The sequence below is a fragment of the Sinohyriopsis cumingii genome, chromosome 10, assembly GCF_028554795.1.
Source record: "Sinohyriopsis cumingii isolate HCF-2022 chromosome 10, ASM2855479v2, whole genome shotgun sequence".
Classification (NCBI taxonomy): domain Eukaryota; kingdom Metazoa; phylum Mollusca; class Bivalvia; order Unionida; family Unionidae; genus Sinohyriopsis; species Sinohyriopsis cumingii.
In genome coordinates, this window is record NC_142970.1 from 82,688,171 (window position 1) to 82,711,701 (window position 23,531).

At 34.9% G+C, this 23,531-nt stretch overlaps 1 long non-coding RNA gene across 1 annotated transcript in view; it reads left to right on the plus strand.

The window, feature by feature from the left end:
• The first annotated feature begins 3,242 nt into the window (after positions 1–3,242).
• Positions 3,243–23,531, plus strand: part of LOC149790480 (uncharacterized) — a 32,428-nt gene continuing 12,139 nt past the window's right edge. The window contains exons 1-3 of the long non-coding RNA XR_016423620.1: positions 3,243–3,547; positions 5,216–5,352; positions 16,250–16,377. This is a non-coding gene — a long non-coding RNA (uncharacterized LOC149790480). The remainder of the gene's footprint in view (positions 3,548–5,215; positions 5,353–16,249; positions 16,378–23,531) is intronic.

Below are 23,531 nucleotides of genomic sequence, written 5' to 3' on the forward strand. Positions count from 1 at the left end.
TTCAAAAAAGAGATATTAATACAAATACTTATAAAAACAACTATCATTACACACAGGGATCCATTCTCTCCTAGTCATTGCAATATTGATTACCATGCCAAGGGCCATAACTCTTCTGAAGCCTGCATGCAGCCTATTAAATAAAGTGGATTTTTTTAGAATGTATGGAAAATTTTAATTGCTAAAATGCAGTAAATATGAACTAAATAAGCCAATATCAATACATACTACACAAAACTATGGTTGTTCTCTTGAGATAGTACACATCTTTGAGAGTGACAGATGTAAGGTGAAGTTGCAACATGCACAGTGGAGAGAATGTTGACATACCTCCGTGCTACTTTCATGTATTGTGGATATCTTTTCGTTTCATAAAGAATCTGTAAATTGCAATTGATATAAGCCCATAGCTGACCAAAATGGTTGCCCACATGAGCTTAAAACATCAGACTGAATTAATTAAAGTAAACTAAATTTAGCAGTTATCAAATCAGGGAAAATAAAGTTTGTCAGAGGAGCAATACAAGCTTATATAAAAAGTAAAACTAAATCAACTTATTTTATCACAATTTATCTTTCAAGTATAGGAAGTGAAAATGATAAAGCTGAGCTAGCAGCTTTTGATAGATGCACATCTGAAGTAAGGCCAAACTATGCTTTATAAAACAAATTAGACACATCGGTCTGAAACCGAAAATAAAGTGAATTTCAAGTTCTTTTAACAATGTTTATTGAACGTTTGGTATAAATAGCCATAACAATAAGTGAGGAAATCCAGGGAAATTCTTTAAACAACAGTAACTTATGACTTTGATATTCTCATTAGCTGTAATGTACTATTTGATGATGAAAATACAACAACTTCTGTTTCAAAATTTAAACTACAGTATGTCAGTAGTAATTTTGTTTAAGAATATAATCAGTGAAGAGCACTTATGTATTTGATTTTTATTTAAATGAAGATTTTAACAGCTGTGTTTGCATTATTTGCTTTATAAAATCAGTTTGAAACAGTAAGTGAACCTTTAATGGCAGACGTTGCTGTGTCTTTTAAATACCATATTATTAGATTGTCTGTTTCTGTAAATAATTGGGGAAAAGAATTAAGTAAAATGTATAATTCAATGAAAATAAGGTGTACATATTATGTGTTAGCAGATTTAGCGTACATATTTATTCATGTAGGTCACAAACATATGGAACAATGATATGTTATGGAATTCGAATACCGCTGATAAGGTCAGTGTTGTTTTCTGGCAGTGAAACAGATACCATTTAACCAATACATGTCGTTACAACAAGTATGTAGACAAATAATAAAACCATAAATTTGCAGTCCTATGAATTAATTGTTGTAATGAAGCAGTGGCGTCGCTACGGGGGTGCAGGGGTGCGGACTGCACCGGGTGACACCATCTCAGAGGGGTGACACCAAAATGAAAAATTGTACATTTTACAGAGTACACACCGCTCGGTCTAGTCGGATTTCATAAGCGGATAACCGATCATAGTTAAATACATGACTAGCAGGCACAGCAGTGGCATCGCTAGGGGGATGCGGGGGGGGGGGGGGTGCGGACTGCACCGGGTGACACCATCAGAGGGGGTGACACCAAAATGACATTACTAAGGATTCTGTATGCATTCACATGGTGTGTTCATGGTTGTGCTGATTCGTTTGGAAAGAAGGTTCTAGTTTAGTCATATGTCGACTTTAATGCTTTAATGCTTTAGTGTGCTGTCGATAAATAGTTACGGTGATGTTCTATTGCAACAATGAACTTATTACAAACTGTATGGTATGAATTGCTCCTATTTACATGTTACAGGTGTTGTTTCAAAGTAGTTTAGAAATCTTTTTGACTGCAATTTTAAACAAAACTTTCAGAAAATAAAATAAGAAATTAAAAGACTTTATAGAAATAGTGGCATTAGGTCAACAGTGAGGGCCAAACAGTTTCATTTGACATGATGTGCTTAGTTCAGAAGTCAACCTAAGCAAGTTGGCATACCACTGAGCATATATAAAAGTCAAGGTGTGCATAAAGAATCAATATTTTATATTGTAAATGAAAATAATGCAATAAAATATCAATATAGGACTATATCAGTATTTTAAAGTATATGTACTAGCACATTACAAACCCAATATACTAAATAAAACATTTTACATACTTATTTATATTTTTAGATTACACCAGAAATATTACTGGTGGCTAAATCTGTCAAGCAAGTTGGCAAATTAAGGGGCAGTGAAGAACCTGAATGCAAGATATTATTAACAAATGTGGTGTAGCTACTTCATCACCAAACCTGTCTATCACTGGCTCCCAAGTATTTTATGAATTTTAAATAGAGAAATAAAATGTTGTTTGTCTGTTCCTGTTACATGTGTTACATTTTCTACCCTAATAAAGATTTAATTTTAGTTTAATGGAACATGAAAGAACGATGTATCTTTTACTGTTTAGTGCTAATTGCAAATGGTCAATAACATCTTAAAATTATTAAAAAAATGTTTCACTTGAAAATATTTGTAAATTTCTAATTTAAATTTGAAGTGGTTACTTGATGAATTAAGAGTTCATTATAAATGGACACATTCTATATACATCTTAACCAAAAGGATGCTGCTGCTGATGCTGTTTTTATTCATTATTTAGTTATAATAGTTTTATGCTAATTATTATCCAGATAATAAAAGAAATCCTTGGTTAAATCTATAATTTACAGGTTCACGATAGCAATGCTTTGACAAGCAATATTTGGAAAGGAAACCTGACAGTTATCTTCACAATGTTTCTTGTATAGAAGATGGAATACTAGACCATTGATCCATAACATGAGTATGGGGAGTATACCTTCTTTTTCCTCCCTTCCTTTGCATTATATTGTTTAAAAAATACTTGTTAAATTTGAAAAAGAAAAACAAGTTTTTGTTTTTCATTGTGTATTACAGACCTGCCAACCCTTATGATTTTGCTGTAAGTCTTACGAAAATTACCCATAAAATACAGACTTATGGCATAAAAGCAAAAACTATGGAGAAAAGATCATTGCCAAAAAATCTAGAAAATTTGTTCATCTGTGGTTGGTTTGGATTTGGATTTCATATTAGAATTAGTGAAATTAGTGAGGGAATCAGACTAACTTTAACGTGGCACCTCAGACGCTTTAAATTGCACCTATTTGTTCATATGAAGCGTCTGCATGATCAAACTGTTGATTATAGAATTGTTTTAAAAATGTCGTCAAGCAAGCAATGCCTGTTTAAGATGGAAAATAAGCCTAATGAAAAGTGTTAATAATCAACACAGAAGAAGAAAAGGGATATTCATATTCTTGTGAAAAAAAAGCTAGAAGGGACACAGTTATGCTTATTGGACATCACATGCCAGTTTGAATATGACTCGTGGTGGGAGATATGATTGCCGTCGTCCTGTGAAATGGAAAAAGAATTTCCAACAATTACGTCAAGCTGAGAGACAGTAACAAGCCATTGAGGTGCATACGGTTTGGAACTAAAGTTTGTGCAAATGTGCTAGTGGTAAATACAGTCTACGTGTACTTTACAAACTTTTCAGTTGAACATAATGTTTATCGTCGCTGCATGTTTCGAATACCGAACTTTTAATTACGTTTTCCAGTTTCACACTAGCAGTAACTGATATTTTGTTACACCTTACTGAAAACTGGTAAAACTTACGGACAAAAATCAACTGCCATACTCGTCAGGGTTGGCAGGTGTGGTATTAGATTTTTTAAGATTTGTTTAGAATTTCTTTTTCAGAGGGTGGGGGTGAGATGTCCTTTTCAGGGATTCCCCAAGTTTGGGGAGTATATCCTATTTTTCCTTTCTGCCTTTGCTTTTTATTGTTTTGTAAAAGTTGTGAGAATAAAGGGCTTAGTGTGCTTCTTTATTGTGAAATATAGTTTTATAATGTTTTAGTGGTTCGTATAACTCCTTTTGTTTGATGGATTGGTCAGCCCCTTTTAAGGTATGTTAGTAACAGGTGTTGCCTTCCCATATGTGTTTGTATTGTATATGTGTTTACGCCATTCCAAAAGTTTCTCTCCTAGTGTTTATAATGTGATATGTGAACTCTCTTAATTTTTTCTGTATATAGTAAATTGTTATTATTTACTGTTCGTAGGTGGTTCATTATTGCTTGTTTGATTTTGTTTGTTTCTTGATTGAATTTTTGACAGTGTAATGTTATATGATATTTATTGTCTGTTTCTGGTTTTTGCATACCTGGCATGGAAGGAATTTTTTAAAATTATTTTTTTCCTATATGCTTGTTCCTGTCCAACATGCATCATAGGTGTTATAATTTTCCAATATGGCAATGGGTGTATTTTTTTTATGGTGTTGTTTCTTTAACATATATTGGTACCTGTCGTATTCATTTTCCATTATCATGTCTGTGATTCAGTACTTTAATTGTGGTGCCCTCAAGGTTTTGATTATGTGCTTAGTTCTGTAAATTTCAGGTATTTTATTTAGAATTAGTTCAAACCAATCCATGTATAAGGCTTTATATGGGTTTGCAGTATTTCATTGTTTTGCATGTTTTTAATTCTATTTATGTGTGTGGTTGGTTGTCTGCATATGAGATTGTGTAACTTTACCCCTCCTTCAATTTTTTCTATATTTAGATTTGCTTTTTCAAGTTGGTGGATTTTATTAGTCCATATATAGTTTATTATTAACTTCTCAATTTTATAGATATATTTCATTTATTAACTTTTTAGTTTTATTGATATATTTCAAAGTCTCTTATGTCACATTCATACCATATGCTACTATAAAAGTATGTTGTGGTAATTTGTATTCTGTCTAGCACATTGATATGTCTGTAATCCCATGCTTGTGTATGTTTTTTAGTTATTTATTATTCATAAGTACTTTATGTATTTGCAGTTTTTGCCAAAATAGAGTCAATGTGCTCTTAGTTTAATTTAAATTTTTGTCTGGGGTTAGAATGGGGTGGTTTCCTTTCAAATGTCCAATTAATACAATTTATGTTTTGCTATGATTGATTTGAGAACCTAGGTGTTACTGAATAGTTCATTTTCTTTCATTAATTCTTGGTATGACTTGGAAACTTTTATAAAGTTTGTTGCATGTTGCAGCATTTTGCATTGTTTTTGTTGATTGTGTATTTTTATTCCTGTAATATTGGAATTTACACACAAATTTTTATTTTGAAAGGAGATAGATGACTGAGAACATAAACGATGTCCATCTGAAATCTTGCACAACTGAGCCTTATTTCATACACTCTGTACCCTTGGGGGAATCTTGGATGTTTGGTTACTGGAGAAGGGAACACTGCCACCTTACACTCAGTAAGTAAGAATGCTGGTGAATATGGTGCCACTGTAAAAATAGTAAAGCATTGTCTGGGAGGCAGTAAGAGATGAAAATACAAATTATTCCAACAAGGCAGCATAAAATGTCATCATTCTTTAAGAAATAGCTACCAAATAGTTAATCGCAGCTTAGTTATGTTTATTGGTATGGACCCCTCTCCATCCTCCACCTGTGATTAAGGTGGCTAGCTTTGAGAGGAACCCTTTGCCTGAAAGCTTTGAAGGCTTTTATGTATGTTTGTTTCACCTCTTAGTCGTTTGTTGTGTGTCTTGTTGAAAAAAATCAAAAAGAATTTTGAGAAGAATTTTCATTTAATTTTGAATTAAGGTTCTCTCAGCTGCTCAAACCCAGCTTTGTTTCATAAGGCTCGTATTTCCCGGGGCTGGTTTCTATGTCTTTAACTATATTTTGTGATCCTTGCCTGGGATGGATGTGTGTGCGTGGTGCTATTATTATTGCCTATATCCCTTGTGTATATGTGAGGACTAGCTTTATAAAAGGAGCAAATCATTCTAAGAGTTGTCTTTATTTATTTATTTCAAAACCTATCTAAGAAAAATTTAACTAAATCCTGCTAGGAGGTGCAGGAATCACATGTGGTAGTGACATATAGTTGGTAGGTGTATAAGAACTAGACCTCCTTCACTCTTTGGTTTGTATAGTTTCTAGGCACATAGTACAGTCTTAGGTTCCAAATGAAGCAAATTATTTTCTCTTTGATTTTGTTAGCATGGAGTCATTGAGGTCAGTATTCTGAGTAATATATGTAAGTTGACTATATGTGTAGGCCTTAACAACCTGTATGCACTCCAGTTCCTTATTAGAAGTATTTCAGTCTTATCATGGTTTATGGCTGAGCCCAGTAGTTTCCCAAACTCAGTGCAATCTTTTTGACAATATTTAAATGAAGAGTCATCATGAATGAAATTAGCACAATCATCTGCATATAATAATACTTGTAAGTATATCAATAGATTCCGGATTTGTATATCCTGTTTATTGTTATTATTATTAATGTTTATGCTTAATGCCTCTATTGATATTACATGCAGGAGCATTCACAACGGGCATCCCTGTCTCACTGATCTTTCTATTGGGAAGTCCATTGTCAAAGCTTCATTAATGTAAATTTTTGAAGTAATTTTATTATACATGGTTTTGATCCATTTACAAAATTTTCATCAAGCCCACCATTATATAAATTGTTTACAATGAAGTCAATGCTGATTCAATCAAAGGCTTTTTCCTGGTCGAAAAGGAGCATGGCTCCCTTCTCCCCTCTGCTTGCTATTAATTCTATTATTGCTTTTATTGAGAGAGTATTGTTTAAGATATTTCTCTCCACTCCTCACAACTTTGATTAGTATGCACAATTCAACCTCTACATACTTTTAACCTAGTTGTAATAACTTGACTGAATATTTGATAATCAGTGTTTTGGAGGGTTGGCAAATGACAATTCTTTATTTTGTGGTGCTCTCCTGTTCCCTTGTAGATTAATTATATCCTCCCTCATAGTTTTGGTCATTTCATCCTTAAATACAATATTATTGTAGAGCAATTCAAGAATATTAACCAGTTTATTGGGGAACGTTATATAAAGTCAGATGTCAAGCCCTCTGACCCAGGGGATTACCTCCCCTTGATAGGTCATTTATAGATTTTAATACCTCTTCATGTGATAAAATTATCACATGTTTTTGGCATGGTCTGGTTTATTTTTCTAAATGTGTGCTTTGAATATAATCTTAGATGGTTTCTGGATCGATATTTTGGGATTTGTATATTTGTTTATTCAATTTCTTATCTCATTTAATATATCACGTTTCCCTGTGTCTTGTCTATTTTCTTGTCCTTTCCTCTTTCCCTCCTCTTTGTGTTTATGTCATTAATTTTGCCCACTCTTTTCTTGGCCTATTGCATTATATAGTTTTCAGTCTCATTCATTTGCTATTGTGTCCTCTTCTCGACATCTGTTTTATGTCCATGTTTGCTTTGTATTTCTTTATATTTTTCTTTGATCCAACCTCTCTTTATTTTCTTGTTTTGCAGTGTAATTGAGTGCCTTCATTTGTTCTTTCAAACTTCCCAATGGTGTGCTAACTCTGTATTTATTTCATCTCTAAATTGGTATAGTTTGTGGTGAATAAGATTCACATAATCTAGATCATTTGAGCATCATTCAGTTTCCATGCCCCATTCCCCCAGGGAGTCAAATTAGTTGTCTTGATTTTTAGACTGACCGGTTTCTGGTCAGCTACCTTATCACCCAAGATATTACAGTCTACTATACTTACTTTATTTCCCTCTGTGGTGTAAAATGTATTTAATCTACAACCTCTATTGACAGAGTTCTTTTCACTTTAGCGATAATTTAGGCATCAAAGTTTGCAGGGAAAAATGAGGAGTTCTCCCACTGAGGTTTGTGTTCCATGTTTATATCCTTGTCGTTGGAGATGTTTTTCTTGATGTGCTATTTCCAGATAGTGAGATATAGTGCTGGATTTTTACTCTTTTGGTGCATGACCTTTTGTACCGCATCTGTTACATGTCTGGTGTTGGTAACACCCATGGTGCCACGATTTAACTAGAAATCCCATTGCATGAATGAGGGAACTTTCTTAGCATCATCCTCGGTCATTTACAGGATTTTTATACCTGCATAAATGGTGGGGAAATCCCAAAATGTCGCCATTCTTACTGTGAGGACTTTCACCCCATATATTTATTCTACCTTGATTCTAAGTTCTTTTGTAGGCACTTCCAGGGGTAATCCAGAGAAATGAATTTGTAATGATTTTTACTAATGCATTTTCACAAAGGGCAGTGGGGTTTGAAACCAATTTTCCTACCCTTGACTAGGAAAATGCCATTTGTAAACAGTGAAATGTCACACCGCACAAACAGAGGTATTTCCCGCTTCCTCCATTTTGTAACTCGAGAATATTGCTGACCTTCTCCCTTGGGCTATTAGGTGCTGCATCACCCCAGGAGGGCTCGGATGGTCAACTTCTGGGATTCCTGCGAGATTGAGAAAGTGACAGTCTGATTCTCTGTAATAGGTTGGGTCAGAAATCCTGGCACTTTTTCCCATCCAGCCATTTTCAGTTCATATATATGACTGTCGAGGTGAAAATATCTGCCATTCTAAGTGACCTGCATAGCGTGTGGGAGAAATTTATAGATATGCCGAAGATTTACAGTGTAAAGTATGTAGACCTTTCAACATAGTTGTAGCATGTTTAAAAATAATAATGTTGTTGTTGTTGTTGTAGGGTTTAACGCCACTTTTCAGCACAAGATAGGCCATACATGGCGGCCAGTATTAATGGTGGAGGAAGAACCCGGAAAAACCCCGGAAAGAACCACCGACCCAGGAGAAGCTACTGGCAAGCTTTCTCACATAACCACATTAGCCAAATCTGAGACTCGAACCGACGCGGACAGAGGTGAGATGGCAGTGATCCGTAACGGTGAGCGCTTTAGACCACTTGGCCACTCGGGGCCCCAAAAATAATAATAATAATAATAATAATCTGATTAAATATTTGTAATAATAAACTACCACATAAGTATTGTTGTTATTACTTTATTATTATTTTTATTAATTAAACATTTGTAATGACTTATATCATTATAGATCATAAGTAATAACAGCATCTATATTTTAATATCTGATCTAGTTGAATTTCTAAGAGAAGAATAGGTTAAACAAAAAGTGTACAATTACTTCAGGAAAAAGTTTGTAAAAAAACATTACCATGAGTATATGTGAGATAGTTGTGGACATCAGGTCACGTCACTTTAGTCCATTTTACTGAATTATTTATCCATTGGAAATTTGTACGACATGCTTTAATTGAAATTGTGAAATGGAAAAAAATAATTTCATGAATTTAGTCAAATACAGACATAGGAACAAGCCATTGAGCTGCATGAAGATTGGAACTGAAGTCTGTGCAACTGTATTAGAGGTAAATAAGGTATATGTGTACTTTACAAACTTTTCTGTGGAACATGTTTACTGTCACTGCATTAGTTTTGAACACTGAACCTTTTAAGTACATGTTTTTGGACATTACAATAGAGTTTTGTTACACCTTACTGAAAACTGGTCAGATTTACTGAGACACTCTTGCTATGGTTAGCAGGTCTGGAATTAGGTTGGGGGGTTTCAGTTTGCTGTTCATATTCAATAATATTTTTGCAAAATATTCATATATCCCACATGTGCATCCCATATTTGATTCAAAATTTTGCTTTATGTGGGAAATGTTTCCATCAGAATGAAGTATTACATAGTGTATTAACCATTGCTCACCGCTCCGGTGGCCTATTGGTTAGAGTGTCCGCCTCGGATGCAGGAGGTCGTGGGTTCGATCCCCGGCCCAGTCATACCAGAGACTTAAAAAATGGTACTTACAACTCCCTTGCTTGGCGTTCAGCATTAAGAGGTTAGTGTTAGGACTGGCCAGCCAGGTGTCAGGTTAATGTGACTGGGTGGGACATCATGCTTCATGTCTGCGGCATGATGCCCCAGTGCTAGACATCACTATAAACGCCTCATTGCAGACATCATAGCGATATGACTGAAAAATTGTTAAAGCTATGTTAAAAATCAAAATCACATCACATCACATTAACCATTGCTCATAATTGATGTGAAATAAATCATAGAAGTCATGTATGGTCAAGCATTTCCTCAGAACATATCATTTCAGAGATATTTATCTGGACATTTACAAATATTATAATCAGAGACAAGTCTATTATTTTTGCAAATTGTTGTTCCTAGAAATAAAAATGACAAAATTTTTGCTACTAAGAAAAATTTACCAACATCAGTCATGTCTAACCTTTATAACCATAAATATAATTACCCTTTTGGTTGCATGGTAGATAACACATGCATTGAGGTATGCTGGGGGCAGGGGCTGTGATTTTCTTTTGACATGGGATAATGGATATATTAGGTTTTGTTTGCTATAAATCAGAGCTAGAATGGTTTTTTAAGCTATTTTAGAGCAGGAATAATAAAGGTTCAGCCACTAAGCAACAAAGTCCTTTTGTCATCACAATGACTTGAATACTTGCTCCAGTAGCTCAGTGGAAGAGCGTCTGTTAGAAGACAGAAGGTCCCAGGTTCAAATCCTGGCTGTAGCTATTTCAAAGTTACCAGTGCATTGACAAAGGCTGAGATAAACTTCTTAATTAAGGTCAAGACAGGAACCAAACCCATTGTAACACAATTCTAATTACAAGTGCAGCTATTTGAATGATGGGAAAGTGTATGAAAATAGCTGAACACATTAGATTATGATACCTGTCTTTGCTTCCTGCAGATCCAGCCCTTTTAGAAAGACGGAACAAAAGCTTTTTCAGTTTTTATAGATTATATAAACAAAAGGAAGCAACTCTTACAGGTTATCTCCCTTTGCTTCCCACTAGTTGCCAGTATCCAATTTAAACCATTTTTTTTTCACTTAAGCTTTCTGAGCTGGGATATTTTCCATACAAGCCAGTTAATTGTATTGAATATATGTGTTAAATTCAAACTCTTTTTAGTTTTGGTGGTACTTTAAGTAAAGATGTTTTATATAGCATGCACATTTTTGTAAGTGGATTTATTGATATTTTTTTAAAATTATAATAACAATTTTCGTCACATTTGACATAGAACAGCAACATATACATCACTGGTTGAATTTCTCAGGTGCTATCTTTAGGCATTTGCTCTAAGCAAGAATTGTTTACAACATGTTTGCCATTTGTTTCAATTTTATATATATATATATATATATATATTGTTGCAGTGCAAAAAAGAGGAATATCTATTTCTTCTCGGCATAAAGTACTGAGCCTCTGTCCTACTTCAGAATCTATGACAAGTCCCATGGGGGATGGCTAGTTGCACCATCCACCCCCAGATGTTAATATGGTTGGAAATAGAGATGATTCCAATCAAGATTTTGAATTGAGCATGCTCTATCTAATAAATGGGGCTTTATTGTCAAGATTGTCTGTGAAAGAACAGGAACACGTTTAGGAGTCCATTGGAGATAGTCCTTTTGCTTGTCCCACATGTTGTGACATTTCTATGTCAAACACGACCCCCTCCTATGGGGGCTGATGGTGCAGAATCACGCAATAAGGTGTGAATATACAATATCCATAAACCATCCTTGCATGATCTTGCCTGATGTGATGGTGTATTATTTAACTTGTGTGGCTACGCGGAGCTACAGTTTGATGTGTACAGATGGATGTATGACCTGCTGTGTGTACCTCCCAATAATCATGGCATTTATCATCCTCCGTATGTCATTATGACTGTCAAACAGATGGTCCAGCCATATGAACATGCCATATACTAGTACTAATATTAGTACCCTTACTCGTACCTCGTGGACAGGGTACTAACATGAGCATATATGTGTTAATGGAGCAAGCAGGGTGTGATTCACACCCGGCGCTCTTTTAGCCTAAAAATAACACTTTAAACACATTCCTTGCATAGAATCCCATAAATTGAGTAGTCCTCTTATTTAATACCGGAAGTATCGAAAATCATTGTAGAAATAGTTGTAAATCTCGTTTACCTTTTTTAGCCGATATTTTCGTTTAGTTTGTCCACCATATTATTTCAAATAATGATTACTTGCGTTCTCAGCCTTGTTTGTTTGTGTGCCATATAAGGACATTGTCGCCTTATTTGGAAATGTAAACAAATCGTAGTAAAAATTTGGCGCTGATTGCATCATAAATTCTGAGCATTAAAAGTAAATACGGTTTATTGGCAACTTTGAAATTCCACCAAGAAGCAATTATTCGCACTTGATTGATAATAATATAGCGTAGAATATCCAAAATATGGTCTGGCAAGCCTTACGTAGAAAAGGGGTTACGGCGAGAGTCTCGCGTTATCTGTCATGGTGGACAGAATAAGGTTAGAGTAACCATGCCAATCTATTTTATCGTGTAAGGGCTTAATAAATTCAAAATAAGCCAAACTTCTTTCACAACATGATTATACTTATGTAGTTGATTTCTACACGGTTTGTTTTTCTGACTTTAGTGATGATTTTTTTTGCTCAAATTACATGATATGGGATCAGTTTGTAGCCTCAACCACAACAAATCAAATTGAGGCTACGAACTCGTAGCTAGCCATATACCAAAATATTGGTCACAATTCACTTATTTCAGACTTGGGAACCAGCCAGCCAGCTGTCCAGTCACATATTCCAACAGCTACAGTATTTTACACCAAACATACCATACAGCAAAACCAATCAGCTGGATAAAACAATATACCTTTTCAGAGCAAACCAACTTGATTCACAGAAACCTCCAGCCAAGCCTAACTGGCATTCTAGCATACCACATCTTTTACACTTCCTCTGAATGTTATTAGGTTCTACTTGTTGCTGTTGGCTTGATGTAGTGTTGTTTGCAGTTCCCTCCAGTTTGGTGTTGTACTGGTCACTTGATGCAGTATTTTGTAGTTCCCACCAGTTTGGTGTTCGACTGGTGACTTAATGCAGTATTTTGCAGTTCCCTCCAGTTTGGTGTTAGATTGCCACTTGATGTAGTATTGTTTTCAGTTCCCTCCAGTTTGTTGAATTACTTTTAAATAAAACAGTCTGTATTTGTAATGATTGTGAGTATCTACACATTTCTCTTTGTTTTCATTAAATGATGTCTGTAACTATGATAAAAGTGTCTTATTTCATAAAGAATAGACATGGCAAACCATATTTTCATGTCTGACCTAGTTTGCATGAATCTCAATCTCTGCACTCTCAAATTATCAACAGCTTTAACAAATAATAAATCTTCTGCATGCCTGTCAAAAGTATTGCTTATGGTTTAAACATTTTATTTCCATCTGACCTTTAACATTTATGGTGAGTTATGGTTATCCCCTCTGAACATTACATTTGGATGATACTCATGCTTTCCTGAGTGGTTTACATGGTTTAGTGTTTGTGATTGATTGCTTGGTTGAGATCTTGGGAATCACTAAAAATGAGATGCTTACTTGTTTTCTTTACAAATATGGCCATTTGGTTTACCCAGTCTGTTGGTCCTGAAATATAACTCATAGTGATTCCATTCTTTCCATTTCAGCTTTAGCACAACTCTGCAATGCAACTGCCACACTTGGACAGGGTTTGGCAATTGTTTTTACATGTCATTTGGAACACGTTATTGTCGAGGAAGTGGGAGTTAAGTGCCATTTCCAAGGACACAGAAAAACAAAAATCCTTATATGGCCTGGATGAGTATCAAACCTGTGGCTGTGACCCCTTGGTCTGCCAACTCTCTACAACTATTGCTGAGTGTGGGTGGTCGATGTTAGTTAGCAAGTTGGTACCTAATGGTGAGGGGCCCTGAGTAGCCGAGTGGTCTAAAGCGCTGTCCGTTATGGATCACTGCCATCTCACCTCTGTCTGCATGGGTTCGAGTCTAAGATTCGGCCAATGTGGGTATGTGAGAAAGCTTGCCAGTAGCTTCTCGTGGGTTGTGGTTCTTCCCGGGGTTCTCCCGTGTTCTGGCCGCCATGTATAGCCTATCGTGTGCTGAAAAATGGCGTTAAACCCCACAACAACAACCTAATGATGAAGTTTAGTATGATGCTAATGAAACAGTTGCCATTCTTCCAATCTAACTCATGTTTGGAAGGAAGGAAATGATTTGTTTAAAAGCTATCTGATATAAACCATTCTTTGAAATAATAAAGATGATAGGCTTAAATGATGTTCAAATATTCAGCTTCAAATTAAGAAATGACACCCCTTAATTTAGTCAGCAAAGTTGCTCATAATTCCATTCTTTTTTGCTCCAAAAGTAGTGACTTGATCCATTGGACAAATACCATTAGTGACTAATCTAATAATACAAATATTCACACATGATGCACAGATTGGTTCAAAAGGGAAGGAAGAGATGCAGGCCTGCATTTTTAAGTGGATCTAAAAAGAAAGAGCATGCATTAGATAAAAATAAGACTTGGGTGAATACTGGTGATCAGCTGGCCCCTAGAATGCTATGAAGGGTGAACATGGGCTGAAGACAATCCAACATAGCAGGTGTTGGCTTCTTATGGTTCCATGGTGACTTCATCAAATATTGTGTTGCAGCTTTCAAATGAAATCGGTTTATCCACAGATGTCACCGATCAACATTGGATTAATTCATACACGCAAAAAAAATGGCTTGGGTTGTTATTTTTAGGGGGAAAAATTACATAGGTCATAATGTGATGAAACATAAACGTTACCTGGTTTTAATGGAACCCAACAATAATTAGGAGCAGTATCTTTCAAGATTCAGTATTATTCAGATGATTTGGGATATAAGGTTAATTGCACTTAAAGTGCAATAGGGATATAAGTCTTTTGAATACATGCGTAGTTATCTAGATTATTATTATCAATTTATATGACATCATTGTGTACAGTTTGATGTGTAATCATGGTGTACATTTTTGTGTGGATTATATTTTGACTCAGGCAGGACTGTAATCTAGCACAGGTATGACCTCATGGTCCACAACTTGGGACTGCAGAATATGACATTTCTTCTTTGATTAGCAGTCCATTAAGGTCCTGCCAACTGATATTAGCTAACATTTCCATAAGGCCAAGTGAATTTATGGTATGGCCCAGTGGGTGTCATCCACCATGCATGATGTGTCTTCATCCATCAACAATTGCTGGTTACTATCTGGAGTCCATATATCTGATCTGGTTTCAACCAAACTTATGGGTTTATATCATTGAATTCTTCGACATGTTAAATAATGAGTGAGAGACATAATCCATGTGTAGTGATCTTGTACCTGATTGGTTTTCCTTATCACCACTTTGGAAGCCGTACGTCTGATCCAAATCTAGCCAATGGATAGAGGATTGTACTTTTCCACATAAGTTTGCAAGTTGTTAAACAATATTGCTTACATGAAGACTTTCATAAATGTATATCAAGCGTTAAAAAAATAACATAGATTGAACAGTTGCATTGTTAATATTTCAGTAAAAGAATAAAGTTTTTTATATACATCAGAAAATTCATACTTTTCCAAAAAATATAAGGATTGTTCATGAACAGTTTTCTGTTATAGTATTCACAGACTCTCTCATTTGTTTGAAACCACCCTCAAAACTACTAAAAATAGAAAGCATCCAGGGTATCAAAAATGAACAAAACTTATTCATTTCATTGATTTTTATTTCTACCCTGAATGTTACCAAGGGGTCAATAACACTGTTGACTTATTGGCATTTCAAAGCAAATGGAATCTCCTGATGTAACACCAAAATTTATGGAATTATTGAGATTATCAGACTTAAAAAATGATGGTAAACTACATTTCATCTGTTGCTTGAAAGCAATTTGTGTTCAGTAAGCTTCACTCAGCAGTTTATGTAAAAAATAAATGAATAATAAATTGTAATAAAAGAATCAAAATAAACTTTCAGTCAACTCGGATAAATTGTGGGCCATGGAGCATGTCATGTTTTATGCAGTAGTTAGTAATCTTGTACCAAGAGGTGGCAAATTACCCATGAATTGATTTGAATTTGTCATCATGTCCAGTCTTTGGCATGTGCACTGGGCTTTCTTGTACTCTAAATAGCACATCATTAAGTTTTGACATGGTTTTAAATGGACCTATTCAGGGTCTTGGTAAATTTGGACTCAATCCTCTTATTCTTTTGGGGTCAAGATACTTTTTTACCTAAATTGTAGTTATGGAAATTGACCATCAGATCATAATTCTTTTTCATGCTTTCATCAGAAAGTTGCATTTTTGTGCTGGAAAGTTCATGTATTTCATCTGATTCGTTTTATATTTCTGACTTTCAGACTGCAGTTTCTCAAGGTGACCTAATAAGTAGTCTATGGGCTAAGTAATATCCCATCCAAAGGTCATTAAAAATGGACTTGTTCCAGTAATTTCTTGAACTTCGACCTCTAGGCCATCATTGCCAAAGGTACGTATTCATTCTAATCTCTTTGTTGATCAGACACAAGAGCTGAAAGCATATTCATTGTTGTGATTGGCTCTTTCAACCATAACATCTGATTGGGGTCTTGCAGTTGTAGTTCTGGTTTTCTTAAAACCCAGAATCCGACATATCTCTTGAAACAAATTACTTTCAAAATTAGATCGCTATTCTGTATGTATGAGTAATGGTACTCTAGACCTAGATATAAAGTTTTCAATCTATGCTTTAGCCACAGTATAAGTTTCAATTTATAGTAATGGAATGACTTCAGTCCACTTTAAAATAATGTGCAAATACCTTTTGCCCTGCCCTACAATGGTTTTGGTAAAGGACTCATAAAATCAATTGCTATTCTTAACATGTTAATCCCACATTATACTGATGTAAGGGAGGGGGAGCTACAGTAACCTTTTTAAATCAAATATTTCCAAAGTATATCAGCAGCAATCACATGAATGACATCAACAATATATATTCTACATCAGTTGCTGTATTCAACTGAATACAATAAGTAATTAATTTTATTTCATCTATACTGCTAGTATTATTTAGTGATGACTGCATTCATTTGATCTAAATTATATGTTTGAAGTGTGCAGAACTTGAGCTATAATTTATTGCTTGTCATGGATATCATCATAATCGTCATCATCAACTTGAGTTCTGTATTATTAACAAACCTCATCCAGTGTTTATTGTGTTATATTACAACATAGCAGTTTTCCAAAGTACTGTACTGCAGGCTGTAATTGAGATTCATTGTGTGGTCTTGGTCAGTCAGATGGAACTTGTCACCGTGATTATGCCATGGACTACCTTTGCTTGTATTTTATTACTTTCTTGTAAATGTCAAGAGATAGGCATTGCTTTTGAGACAACAATAATTATATCGTTAACGACAACAGTATCCATAACAATATATTATGCTATTCAGCACCTGACTTTTGTACAAAATGTTTCCTGAACTGAAGCAAATCCCAAGACCCCAAGTACAGTAGGTCTAATGGTCACAGACTGGCTACCAACATAAAAATAAAGTCACCATTTGCAAATATTTGTTTGTCAGTTATGAAAAAGTTGAAAGCCGTGGCATTTAATTTCCATGTCCTTTGGTTTGTTCATCTTATTGGCAGATAAAATTTGGCTCCACCTTTTAGCTACATGATTTGCTTTGTACAAGTGAATCCTGAATGGATTGGTGTTTTTGTTGCTGTTTCTGTCTTGTGCACCTCCTAATCAGTCAGTTTTCTCTGGAAGAGTTAGTGCAGATTCACAGATAATCTCAAAAATTGGATGCAAATGCTTTATTATATGAAAACCCTATATCTTTTTTCCAATGCACAGAGATTCAAAATCATAAAACAATGGTATGTTTGAAATATTTGATATGATGGTGAGGCCAATCCTTTGCTATGAAAAAACTTTGGCATCTAGTACTAGACAATTACTCTGAGTATAACTTTCATATTGAGAAGACTACTTGTGACACTGGAAATGAAAAATGATTTATGTCAAGGATTAGACATTATTCCTTGCAAAAATAGCATGAGAGCGATATCTTTTTCATTTATGTTAAATGCTGAAAAGCATTATATTGTTTCTTTTTTGCGTGTTTTACAAGTTCATCACTGATGATGGAACAGGGGAGATAACTCATTATATTAATACCTGCCATACTAACACATAATATGTTCAACATAATAATTATATGATGTCTTTGTTTATATGGGGATTTCACAAAACATTTCTTAAAATGTTTAGTTGGATCTAAATGAAAATGGTGCTAATTTGACATACAGTATAGACACCATGGTAGCCTTCTGGATAATGTTATTTATGCTCCTTATTAGTGAGTGGTCATATTTACATCGGCTTTCCACCAAAAGACTTAATGATGTCTACTTCATCCTAGATGAAAATGGTACAAATCTTAAATCCAATATGACTGCCACAGTGGCTAAAATCTTGGTATTGGTGAAGAATGTCAGAGATGCTTTCAACACTGTATGTTATGAGAACTGGCCAGGGATATTAAACATTTATTTTGTTTCTCCAGATGCTTAATCTGTTATGACCTACTATCACCTGACATTAATTACTAAATACCCCTTTATCCCATCCATTCCATAATGTCTTAGTTTTCCTCTACAATATTTATTTCACCAACACTGGATCAGTTTGAACATGTTGAAGATTGTGAATTGAAGATTGTGAGTTTTAAACCTGTCTCCTATTTCTTTTGCTGGGCCAAATTATTTCTTGATCAAGATAAACACAGAACTCTGTCTCCTTTATTTCTTTTTACACACCTTGTGTTTCTTTCGACAAGCCAAAATGCTATCTGCTAACTATGAACACCAAACTCTGTCTCCTGTTTGTTTTGTTAAGCAAACTTTCCCAGCCACCATAACACCAAACAATTATAGCTGGCCACTTCCATTATACAGCCAATCCAAACACTGCCTCATGTTTCTTTTCACAAGCTGATTGGGATGAAATGATGCACCTGTGCTATGTACCAATACGATTTGTGCTACACACCATACAACATAATACATTATAGATATAAACGTCAGCTTGATTGTCTTTCTGTCTTTAGAATGTCCGTCATTGGAAGGTGATGTGCTTTGATGTGTGTTGACATATTGGTTGTATTTCCAGTATGAAGATAACAGTGACAGATATAGACGTAGCATCTATTAATATGCAATTCTCATCCCCATTTGATCCGATGCATTATTCTTCTTGGCCATCACCCTTACTTTTGTATTGTATGAATGCTTTAAAAATGATATTTCCAATTTCATGTCTTCACTTAAGCTTGGATGTCATTATGGAGATATATTCAAAATAGAATAGTGCAATTTCCTTTATCTTCTCTAGTCAAGGTTCCAATATGTTGCCCTGTCTGTACCTTGGTGGATCGATCTGATATTTGTGTACTTTGCACTAAAGACATCTATTGGATTTCTTGAGGACATTGGCTTCAAAAAAGGATACTTTGTAAGTTTAATATTGAAAGTCTGACTACATACCAGAAAGAATTCCTTCCAGGTGTATTTGAAGGAAAGGATGTATTTATGCAAACATTGACTGGCAACAGAAAATCACTTATTTATGAGTCCACTGCAGTTGTGACCCGCTGTCTTTTGATTTTGGATACTTTTTCTTCTTTTACCTCAAAATAATGTTGGGTCTTTTGTTTGATGCTAGGTGGGTTTTTGGCTATAAATCAGAGCAAATACAATTTTTTAACCTGTTTGAAGGCTAGAATGTTTTGAGAAAAAAAACAGCCCTACTTCTGGAAATATAAATGGTCAGTCGCTAAGCAACATAAGCCCTTTGTCACCACAAGGACTTGAGTACTTGCTCCAGTAGCTCAGTGGAAGAGCATCTGTTACACGACAGAAGGTCCCAGGTTCAAATCCTGGCTGTAGCTATTTCATATTCATGAGTGCTTAGACAAAGGCTGAGATAAATTTGTTAGTTAAGATCATCATATGTAAGAAACTCATTTTGACACAGTCCAATTTACAAACCAGCACATTTAATGTGGGACAAAATGTTTGCAGATTGGTTTTGGCATGATTGGGATAAACATGTCCAGCTAATTTGGTAAATATGGTCAAAATAAAACATGCTCCAGGGCCAGTGTATGAGAGAGAGGTAGGTTTCATGAAGATAGTGATCTGTATTGTTCAGTTATCTGATGATTGTGATCTTGCTGACATACAAGGAGAGATATTCAATTATCAATTAATATCGCTGAATGAACAATTACTTCTACTTTTAATTATGATATTCATTGTCCCAAGAACCGCATGTCATTGCAGTGTTACTTACATGCTAATTACACGTCACAGCATTGGCAGAGTCATTCCAACTGACATTGTTCATCAATGTGCACAAAGTGACACAAAAATACAAAATATTAAACAAATTGAGTAGTTACAAATACAGACTTGCTTAATAGACTTAAAAATTTGGGATGGGGGATACTAGTGATTTATCGGCTATGAAGATACCTGTTGCATTCTTTGGTTTAATGAAACAGTAAATAAAGACCCCATTAAATAATAGCTTTCCTTTACTATTTTAATTGGCATGTTTTATTTCAATTTTTGATAATTTTGGTTTCCATAAAATTTTCCAAAATCATATGGTCCTTTTTTGTCATCTTATTTATTCCCATTTAGTGTAAATTGATATATTTCATATGTTTCCTAATCTTTTCTTGCATGCATTATAATTGCTCCTTCGTTTGTTTGTTCATTCCTTTTTCTTTTTTTCTTATGCCTACACTTTAACCTACCAACCTATATGGACCTACCTCCCTTTGTTCATCCATTTCATTGTGCATTCCATTTAATTATAAACTGACAGGTGAATATAAGTCGTCAGAAGAATCTTAGGCCACATAGTTGTTGATACTGTTCTGGTGGAGGAATTTTGGAACATTATTTGAATTTTTATGAAGAGAAAAACTATGCACAATAAAAGACTTCTCATGAATTAACTTTTCAGGTATTAAAAGATTAGTATGTGACCAAATTGTCATGAGAAGGCAAATCAGTCAACAAAATATAATTATTTTAAAGAATGCATGCCATAATATAATGTTGAGAAATATCTATACAGAGAAATACTACTCCCAACATTTCTGTGTTTGATGATCTTGCCATAAACTTGATTATGTCTCCAAGTCCAAAGTTTATATACCATTTATTAGCTAGTCCAAACCGTGTACATAACATCTGACAGTTATAACAAATGCATTGCACACCACTATAGTGACCTTTTTGCATGTATTACAAGATAGTAGCTGATTTCCACTTTTATGTTGATAACATTGTAATACCCCCTTTCAGCTGCATAAGTGACCTATTATTATGCTGTTAGGTAATTTCACATTGGGAACATCAATATAGTGAAACTTAGTAGGCATGTTATGTTTTTCAGTACTGTTTGATACACTGTCCACATCAGGCTATTTCTAGGTATAATGTCATTATGTGTGGCATCACATCTGCCTAATTTGTAAATTGTCCTTTTTGAAATGAGACTACCCATAGGATATTGTGAAATGGTATTATCTAATTACAGGAAATGCCAGTTTCTCTGTCATAAATACTTTTGTTCTCATTGACAGAAGTTTCAGAGCAGTTCAAAGGAATGATGGCATGAACAATGAACAAACCAAATGCCAAATAACTACAGGAAGTGTACATGCACTTACTGATAAAGGGTAGTCTTGTTCACTGGGAATGGACAGTTTATTTTACTTGCAAAGACAATAACACAGCATGCTAAATGGTTGTTCTAGATATTTAACCCAAACTGAGTCTATATGGGTATAAATATTGCTACATTTGCTACAGCAAAAATATAATCTCCATCACTAGATTATGCCAGTTGCTTTCCTACACATGCCAATAATCCAATTCTCCTCTGACCCTTAACACCCCGTTCTTTATATTTGGACATTTTTGTTGGGGTGTAGGGTCATAGTCCATTGCTTATTGAAAAGTTGGAACTCACCGACACCATTAGGTGTCGACAAAGGATAGTCGCTTACTTGCTGACCTAGCAGACTTTAACGACCTTTCATCGAGATATACCTGCATGTATACCTGTGAGATATACCTGCAATCAATTGGAATATGATTTATGTTATCAGCGTTGATGAAATTTGACCTAGATGTTGCCATTTACAGGCCTAGTCAAATGACTACACAAATCTCGCAAACTACATGTCAATGACATCAGAGGTCTAATATGTGATCTGAACAGAAAACAGAAAACAATATTATAATGTTGTAAAATAAAATCAGCATATTAAGTGAATGTCATAATTTTCATTAAAAAAGTCAAGGCAACATAATTTCCATCATTTTTATTCAGATAACAACTACTAAAAACACCTTGTAGCAGCCTGGAAAAAGCTGATTCATCATGAAGAGAACACATAGGTGTTGTGGCCATGCAAGATTTTGTCCAGGACCTCAAGCAATATGTAAATTGCACTGATACCAGTTTTGGTTTGGGCAACAGTAAAACACTCATTCTTCCCATGAAGGCAGCAAAGCAGGATATTACCTCTCAAGTGCAGTCTTTATGGCTGATGTTTCAAAAGATAAAAGTTGCTTTGTGAAAATTTCAGCTTGTGAAATTATAGCTTTCTTTCTGAGCCTCATGTTTAAATGCAATGTTTCAATACAAGACATCACAGAAGCTGTAGGTTGGCATGCAGGGTCAATCTTCTGCATATTTTATCTCAGGGATTTACTTTCTGAAAGACATAATATGAATTTAGTCATGTGGCTGTGGCCCAGATGTCCATCTGACCTAATTAAACCAACACAGCCTCTTAGCTTTGCTGGATTCACCAGTGAAGTTTGATGGTAAGAATGCTTCACATAATCATCTTAACCTGATAGCCTATCAGACATGGATCATGTGACCACATACATTGTTTTTTAAGCAAGAGAACAGTTCATCATTCTCATGGGGAAATCCAGTCATTCTTCCCTAAAATGATACCCGAGTAGGATGCTCAGGATTGTCTCCACCTGTTACCTACTCTGCTAGTCTTAATGTGATTTTGGGGAATGTGTTGAAAGAAGAAAACAAGTTGATTTTCTAAAGCATACTTACCTGACCTCATTACCTGAAGACCCTCCCAACCACCCTGCTATCTGCATGTTTAGTTAACACACCCTAAAACTGTTTACATCTGGTGGTGGCAAAGGGAGGTAATGGGCAAGAATTAATGCCCTTTGTCAATATGATAGAAACAGACAAGACAAATTTTTCTTCTTGTAGCAGGGCTGGATTCAGGAGGTAGCAGGGTTATATTCCTAATGTTAATATGATTTGGTAAATATTCTTTAAAAAAATTAAATTACACAACAAAAAAATTGCCTTCCTACAAAACAATAAGACTACATTTTTGTTTAAATGTTATGCAGTGGCAATAATATTGTGTTACAAATTCCATGTAAGAAAACTTGCTTTTCTGATAGATAATTCATGGGAGATAACATACATTTTACAAGCATGTTTTTTCCTTCATGTGAAATATAGCAGCATTTACTTTTCCATGTGTGAATTAGTGGCATTTGTTTCAGTACTATACACTT